We start from the raw sequence: 8,905 nt of genomic DNA on the forward strand, positions 1-8,905 counted from the left end.
TGAACAATCTTAGTTCTTTTTATGATTAAGGCAATTGGCACCACCAACTTTCACTTCAAACTTTAACAAAGTAGCCTCATCTTATGGTAGCTGCAGTCAATATCAATATCCCAATTTAAACAAAAATGTGGAAAAAATAAAACAGTGAAATTCGTGTGGAGGGGCAGGAGGGGGGGAGGTGCTTGTATAAATATTCATAAGCTCCCATTAGGCCGTGAGCCATTCTAACTATTTTCAAATAATGCACTGGGTTTTATTAACCTATGTTTCGAATTTAAACATTAGAAGCAAAATAATAAGAAAGCTAAATTGAGGAGGACGTAGGGGGTCCCCAAGGTCCCCAAACATTTTTATAGTAACTTATAAATAAAACAGTAGGTGTCAGTAACCCATGTTTTAAATTTGACCAAAATCAGCCGAAAATTAAGAAAGGTATATTTAAGCGGTGTCCCCAGTGACCCAAACGGTTTAATAACTATTTTGAAGTAATGCAATTAGCACCAATAGCCTTCATTTTAAATCTGAACCAAATCGGCCCCAAAACTAAGGAAGTTACATGGTGGGGCTGGCGGGGGAGGGCTAGAGGTAATAACTTTTTTAGGCAGTTATATATGTTTTTAAGAAACTCTAAATAGCCTGCATTCGGACCCTATGTTAGCTTAACCTCCGTGCCAAATTTCATGATATGCTAGTAATTAAAATGAGGTCAGCAACAAGTGTCGCAGTCTGGAATGCATAGCAATAGCCTCGAGTGTTTTGGAAAATTTGTAAGCAGTGAATTCCTCAGGATGTTCGAACGAGACAAAGTCATAACATTATCAATCGCACCAGCGAGATCGCAGGTTGTCCAAGATGACCCGGTTGGACGGAAGTGCTTATAATTTGGTCCATGACCGGCATTTTGTGTACTAAAAACTACGGCATCAATGTGCCAAATTGCCCTTGACAAAATCCAACAAGACTTTTGCCTATGTGAAAGCAGTTATTCACTCCTTCAATAAAAATCTGCACTGGACTGAGAAAGAACGCCATCAACAATGCCCCAAAAAGGGTAAATTCCAGCTGTAACATTAGTGACTTTATGCAACAAAATTTGACAGCCATTATTTGCGTCTGCCATTTTGTCTCCCTTAGTATTTAGGATTCGCACCGGCCTCAACAACAACAATAATGTTTATCCAGTTTCCCTCACAAATTACCAACACACACACACACACACACAAGTGTATCAATCACCAACAAAAATAGATAAAATATATGTACCAATCCCCAACACACCTATATTCTAAAGTAAATGTTTCTCGAGTCTGCGGGAGGAAACATCCCAGTTTACAGTTTCACTGTCAAATTTAAACAGCTGACCGAATGTGGGCCCCTGTGACCTTTGCCGTGATTCTAACTCACTTGGCCCCCCTCCGCTGGACCCCCGAAGACGAGGAATCCATCTCCTGCCAAAAGTGAAGTACTTGAGTTGAGGTTCTTCTAGCCAGTGATATTCCCGTTAGTATTTCACTATTTTCCATTTCCTTCATAGTGCGATATACCTACAGCGAGATTTGTGTTGCTTCTATTTTGTGTTGTTTTGATTTATGATCCAGTGAAGTAAAGTGTAACGTAATTGTTAAAAATGAGAGTTATCGCAATTGAGTCAATTCTTAGCAACTTCTGTGCAATGCCTCCATTCCTTAATCAAAGTGCCTTATTTCAGTTAAGTAACCACATGTGTTCCTTATTGCAGATAGGAGTTGGTCAGCTGTGGATCTGTTCATAACCACTGTTTTACATCCTTACAGTGGCCTACGAAACGGGCTCCCTTTTGTGTTTCTTCTAGGATATCCCATTCATTTTTCATCTTAATCCTGTATTACAGGACCTTGTCCACCTGTCCCATTTGTGGTTTTATTTCTTCTGATATGTGTTTTTCTAGTGTAAATATAATGGATTAGGTTAAAACCTCTAAGAGTTTCTGAAGAAGGCCCTCAGCCAAAATCTTGTACATGTTTTTACCTGACCTTAAGGCTAATGCCAGAATTGTGCTATCCCAAGGTAGGTTGCGTACACCCTCAGTGTATCCCATCGATTAAAACTAGACTGCTTGGATGAAAAAAAATAAAAAAAGACACACACACACACACACCACACACACACACACACACACACATATATATATATATATATATATATATATATATATATATTATATATATATATATATTTACATTTACATGCGTGTGTGTGTCTGTATCTATCTACACGCCTGTTGTATGATTAAGTAAATAAGTTAATGACCATTTCAACAAACTGGCTGCGAAATGTTATGAATAAGAAAGGAAGCAAAAGAGGCGATGGGAAATGACGCAGAGCGTTGGGCGGGAAAGTAATGAATGTTTCAGCTATTGGAGACTAAAGGGAGAGGTGTTTCTACACACGCAAGTGCAAGTGGAGAAATAGAGCAAGCAGTAAATTTCTGTTTAGAAGAACATCTCCATCTATCTTTAAAGTCTTCTTATCAGTGCCATGACAAACCGTGGAGGATGGAATTATGCTTCTAAATTATCCTTATTCATTCTAGTCGACAGTATTTTTTTAAAGTCTAATATCTGATATTCTTTCCTACTGTAGCTACCAAGGACACGTTTATTGTGAATAATATCTTCAGTCAAATAAATCACACGAAAGAAAGCAAAAGAGAGAAAGAGAATAGGAAGGAATAACGCAACAATTAAAGATAGAAGATGGGAAATAACCTAAGCCAGGATGCACAGAGATAATAGGACAAAATTAGATAGCAAAGGAGTATGAGAATGACTCAACCATAAAGTCTATAGGTTAAAATAACTTCCCGCAGCAATAAATGCATTCTTAGAAAGGAGTAATACGCCTCGCTTTAGATTTAGGAGACTGCCTTCGTCTGTATAGCGGCAAAACGAAAGATATTAAGAAGTTCTGCATTGATTTTGTCGCTTCAGTTTGCTGAATTATTTTTAAGCAACGCCATGACCGATTTTGCTATGTATTAGCGTTAATCCTTCATTTACTAAAGTTAAATTTATTCAATAAAGGGAAGATAAGAAACACTGTAATATCACTGATAAAAATTGAATTTTCTGATTTTTAAATACTAGTACACCTCTGAAGTTGTGAAAGAACAGAAACTAAATATGCAGACATAAAATTGGGTAATAAAAAGCGCACACACACACCAAAGACTACAATTGATATTCTACCAATCACAAACGGTGTTGATATTTCGAGCATGAACAAGATTATAATTCTCATGATCTCAATATTAAGGTGCAAGCTGATGCCAAGATTATCCTTCTTTACAGCAGAGTCATGTGATGTAACTAATTTTAAATAAAAGGATAATAATTGAGGGAAATTATATAAAAAAAAATATTGAGAAACACGAATGTAACTGGTTTTGAATAGATATGTCTGTAAGATGATGAAACTGAGGGAATTGCCACATCGGTTTTACATTATATTATGACGAAGAAGTTTTTTTTTTTTTTTTTTTTTTTTTTTTTAAGCCTATGCAGACATTGTATCTAGTTCCGCTTGGCAGCTACAATATGATGACTAATAAAAGGTGGCTTATTTTATCTTAAAAGAACATTTGAACTTTTTGATAGCCAAAATGAAAGCATGTTCGGGTTCTGGGGCATTTGGAGTTGTTACAAAGCCAAGGAAATTCACTAGGCTACGTTTGAGTTCGTCTGAATTATTAGCCTTAAAAGTTTCCACAAAACCAGCTTCAAGAAAAAAGTGATCGTTAATAAGTATTCTTCAGAAGTTAGGCCAAAGCACTGTGAAAAATTAATTGACCGATAATTGTTGAAAAATACAAAATTAAAGTATATGGCAACGGTAAAATATAAAAAATATGCATTATCAGTCATCTGTCGTCCGTGTTCTATGGCAGGGGAATCATTTCCTTCCTGGAGAGGACGTCCGAGAAAATATTCATATTTCAGATTTTCGGGATTTAGGAATTCTACCATGACACGGTTGCATAACTTGAAAATATCGTTGCAGAATATGGAAAAAATGTGACGCTTCTTCCAGACGAAGATTTCTTTTTTCTTATTACTTTTCAGATGAAGTTCTACGGCTAAACTACGTGAGATGATTCATCCACTTTAGGTTTAGGTGTGGCGATACTGAAGGAGTTTGAGGTATTATTTATCAGCAACCTTTGACATTACACTTGTAATGTGCCTGTCTTCTTCGTAAGGTTAGATAAGAAATCGAGGAGAATATTATCACAGAGGGGCTAAATTTGGTTCGGTACTGATTATGAATCATAAAACGTATAAGATTCTCAGGTATGTTCTTCAATAAAATTGAATACCAGAGAAATTCCTTAGAATTAAGAATATGAATCCAGAACCCACATATTCTTTTTATCTTTCTCTGACAAGTTCTCTACAAAAATATACCGTATGGAATTTAGATATGATATCTGTCTTGAAACACGTCTGGACTGTTAATATCACGAAAGTAAATAGGAAATATATATATATATATATATATATATATATATATTTATATATATATATATATATATATATATATATATATTATATATATATATATATATATATATATATATATATATATATCTATATATATATATATATATATATATATCTATATATATATATATATATATATATATATATATATATATATATATATATATATATATATATATATATATATATGTATCTGTGTGTGTGTGTGGAACTTATGAACACGTGTCTCACGGAAATAAAGTTTTGACTCATATCGGGACCAAACCCTGGTCTTTAAGATAAGAGGCCAGGGCATTACCCATTGATCCACACAGGTCATATAAGTTCAGTCACAATCACGCTGAAGGTGTAATTCGAATTGTATTGTGCCAACTGACTCACTGTTTGGTCGGGAAGTTATGTAGAATTCGCTGCCATGTTAAGAGGCAGAAAGTACTGGAAAAACCTTTGATACAAGACTATTTAGGTTCCAACTGCTTATATGCCCTGTGTAGGTCAATTAGTAATACTCTGGCTTCTTATTTGAAGGACAGGGATTCGTGCTCATGTGAGTCAGAAATTTATATATATATATATATATATATATATATATATATATATATATATATATATATATATATATATATATATATATATATATATATATATCGAGCTACAATGTCCTTTAATATCTAATTCGCTCTACCTCGGAATTAATATATTTTTCATATATGCTTAACCGAAGGGGAATTTTTTCTCGATAATAGATTTGCCTGGACCAGGGCGCGAACCTATGGATCCTTTCAAACCAGGAACGTCAGTGAAGCTATACCTACTACACCACCGCGAGAGGCTTGAAGGGGAATTTTTTCTCGATAATAGATTTGCCTGACCAGGGCGCGAACCTATGGATCCTTTCAAACCCAGGAACGTCAGTGAAGCTTTACCTACTACACCTCTCTCGGTGGTGTAGTAGGTAAAGCTTCACTGACGTTCCTGGGTTTGAAAGGATCCATAGGTTCGCGCCCTGGTCCAGGCAAATCTATTATCGAGAAAAAAAATTCCCTGCGGTTAAACATATATGAAAATATATTAATTCCGAGGTAGAGCGAATTAGATATTAAAGGACATTGTAGCTCGATATATGTATATGAATCACGGAAATGTGATATGACTTATATATATATATATATATATATATATCTATATATATATATATATATATATATATATATATATATATATATATATATATATATATATATATATATAATATTATATATATATATATGTGTGTGTGTGTGTGTGTGTATGTGTGCGTTTTCATGTATAGGTGTATAAGAGAGTGTGTTACCATTGAGTGAGTGATATGACGGACAGACTTGCCATTGATGGAACCGAATTTGCTCCAGGTGAGTTGCCAATAGGTCCAAATCCACCCCTTTGAAAATTAGTATCGTCTCTGGAAGTCAATGAAAAGGACGTTGGCCCAGCAAACTTAATCCTAAAGATTTGCAGAGGTACCACAGAATGTGCGTAGCGCCACACCAGTTTAGCACTCATTTTATTCACTTTTTAAAATATATTTACAAATATGGATCTTGAATACAAGATGGGGAAAGCTAAGCTAGGGGGGTGGTTAACCTTTCAGGATATAAACAATTTATATTTATGTATTATAATTCATACATTCATACATACATACATATATATATATATATACTATATATATATATATATATATATATATATATATATATATATATATATATATATATATATCTATATATATATATATATATATAGATATATATATATACGTATGTATATATATATATATATACTACTATATATATATATATATATATATATATATATATATATATATATATATATATATATATTCAAAAGTAATATACCATAAATATAGTTTATTATCTACTCTACCATACCTAATAACATGGAAATGATTACAAGAACGATGAATAGAATATAATAGCACATGATTCTAAACTAGGCAACGGTTTGAATCCCATCGGTGACTATACGCGTATTAATTAATTCCTCTGCGGTGTAAGTTATCCTTGGGTTTAGGTGAACTGGATTATTTATCAAGATTTGTGGCTCGATATTTGTTAACATATGAAAAAAACTGCGCGTTACGCCCACACACACATACACACATATCTATATATATATTACCTCGACAAAATCAACCAGCTCCTTAGCGACACAAATACTTACGAAAAACTGACGAAAAATCCCCTCCAGAACGTTCCCACAGAATTTTTTCGGAAAGTAAGATTAATTGGCCAAGACAAAAAGAGTATTGAACTATTAGAGAAATTTAAAGTAATTAATCCTAAATTACCCTACTTTTATGGTCTTCCCAAAACTCACAAAGACAATCTTCCATTCAGACCCATCGTTTCATGCGCCGGAGCTTTCAATTACAAAATTTCTAAATGGTTAGCTGGCCTCCTTTCTCCTTTTTTAGGCACTTTTTCTCCCAGTCACATCAAACATTCGGAAGACTTTTGTCACAAATTCAGAGAAGCACATATACCACTTCACAACATAAAACTTTTAAGCCTTGACGTAGACTCCCTATTCACAAAAGTACCAGTACAGGACGTTCTTCAGTTTTTAAGGGAAAAAATTATCCCCCTATTGAGATCATTTCACTTTGGCACTTGACAAAATAATAAAGTTAGTTGAATTATGTGCATCTAATAACGTATTTTCATTCGGGGAATCATTCTACAAGCAAAAATTCGGGTGTAGTATGGGTAGTCCTTTAAGTCCTATTTTAGCCAATCTGTACATGGAATACTTTGAAACTACAGTAATAAATGCAATAAAACCCAAAAACATGCTGTGGATGAGATACGTGGATGACATACTAACATTTTGGGATAATAAGTGGGGTAATTTTAATGAATTCCTCTCAAAATTAAACGCATTAGTGCCCAGCATCAAATTTAAAGTTGAATGGGAAACAGACAACAAAATTCCTTTTCTTGATGTTTTAATAATCAGAGACACGACAGAATACAAATTTACCATATACAGAAAACCAACGTTCTCACTTTCTATATTCACTACTTTAGCTATCATGACAATACTATCAAGATAGGTCTAGCTAGCAACCTATTCTTAAGAGCCTTACGAATTTGTTCCCCAGATTTCCTGGAAAAAGATTTGAACTAATTCGCAAGCAACTTTCATCTTTAAAGTATCCTGACCATATATTGAGAAAGCAATTCAAAAGCAAACGTAATTTTCTACCGACCCCCCAAAGACAAGACCAGAGACACACCCAACAATAAAATAAAAATTCCCCACCTGGAGACGATTAAGAGAGTAACTCACACCCTTGGGAAATCCAACCCTTTTGCATTTACCTACCCACCCAAATACCTTAGCCAAATCCCTGATTAACATCCAACAAAAGACATCGCCCAAAGACTCTGGGGTATATGAGATCCCATGCCAGGACTGTGACCAATCTTACATCGGATTTACAGGTAAATCACTTCCCCAGAGATTAATACAACACAAACGGTCAGTTAGGTATGGACAACAGAACTCGGCTATTTTCAATCATATAAATGAACATAACCATAGAATAAACTGGAATATGTCACGTGTAATTTATAGCAGCAACTGCCGGTACAAGAGTCAAATGATGGAATCGGCCTTAATAAAAGAGAAGCAGGTAATGAACATCTCAAAAGGGAATTGGACATCGGACATCGTCGACGCAGTGTTCATTCAACCAACGCTTAAGAAGATTAAAGGAAGATTATCAGCGGGGGTGACCTAAATTGGCTTACTTGTGGACGAATCTCTTGGTATAAATACCACCTTTTCTGTAAACTTTTCTCATTCATATACCTGAAGAGAGAGACAGCAGTCTCTGAAATATAGTACTTTTCTCTCTACATTTTGGTGTTTTTATGGGCTCCTTTTATTAGATGGAATTCTGTTGTTACAGAACACTTTTACCAGTCATATATATATATATATATATGTATATATATATATATATATATATATATATATATATATATATATATATATATATATATATGCGTGTGTGTGTGTGTGTGTGTGTGTGTCTGTGTACACTTGTATACATCTATCTAGATCTCTGCTGGTATACATAAACGTTCAGTAACTTGAATCATCATCCTGGTTTTGTAAGGTATAACGAAAGAATTTCCATTCCATCTCAAAAGTAGATTTATCATTCTGCGCACTGCACGTAATAATTTCATTATTTTTCAGTAATTAAAATTTCATATGTTAATCGCAATTAAATATTCGATTATAATAACTCCTTACAAATTAACTGAAAATAACTTTGGTGTCTTGCTTCGTGTTCT

Source organism: Macrobrachium nipponense, chromosome 9 (assembly GCF_015104395.2).
Source record: "Macrobrachium nipponense isolate FS-2020 chromosome 9, ASM1510439v2, whole genome shotgun sequence".
Lineage (NCBI taxonomy): Eukaryota > Metazoa > Arthropoda > Malacostraca > Decapoda > Palaemonidae > Macrobrachium > Macrobrachium nipponense.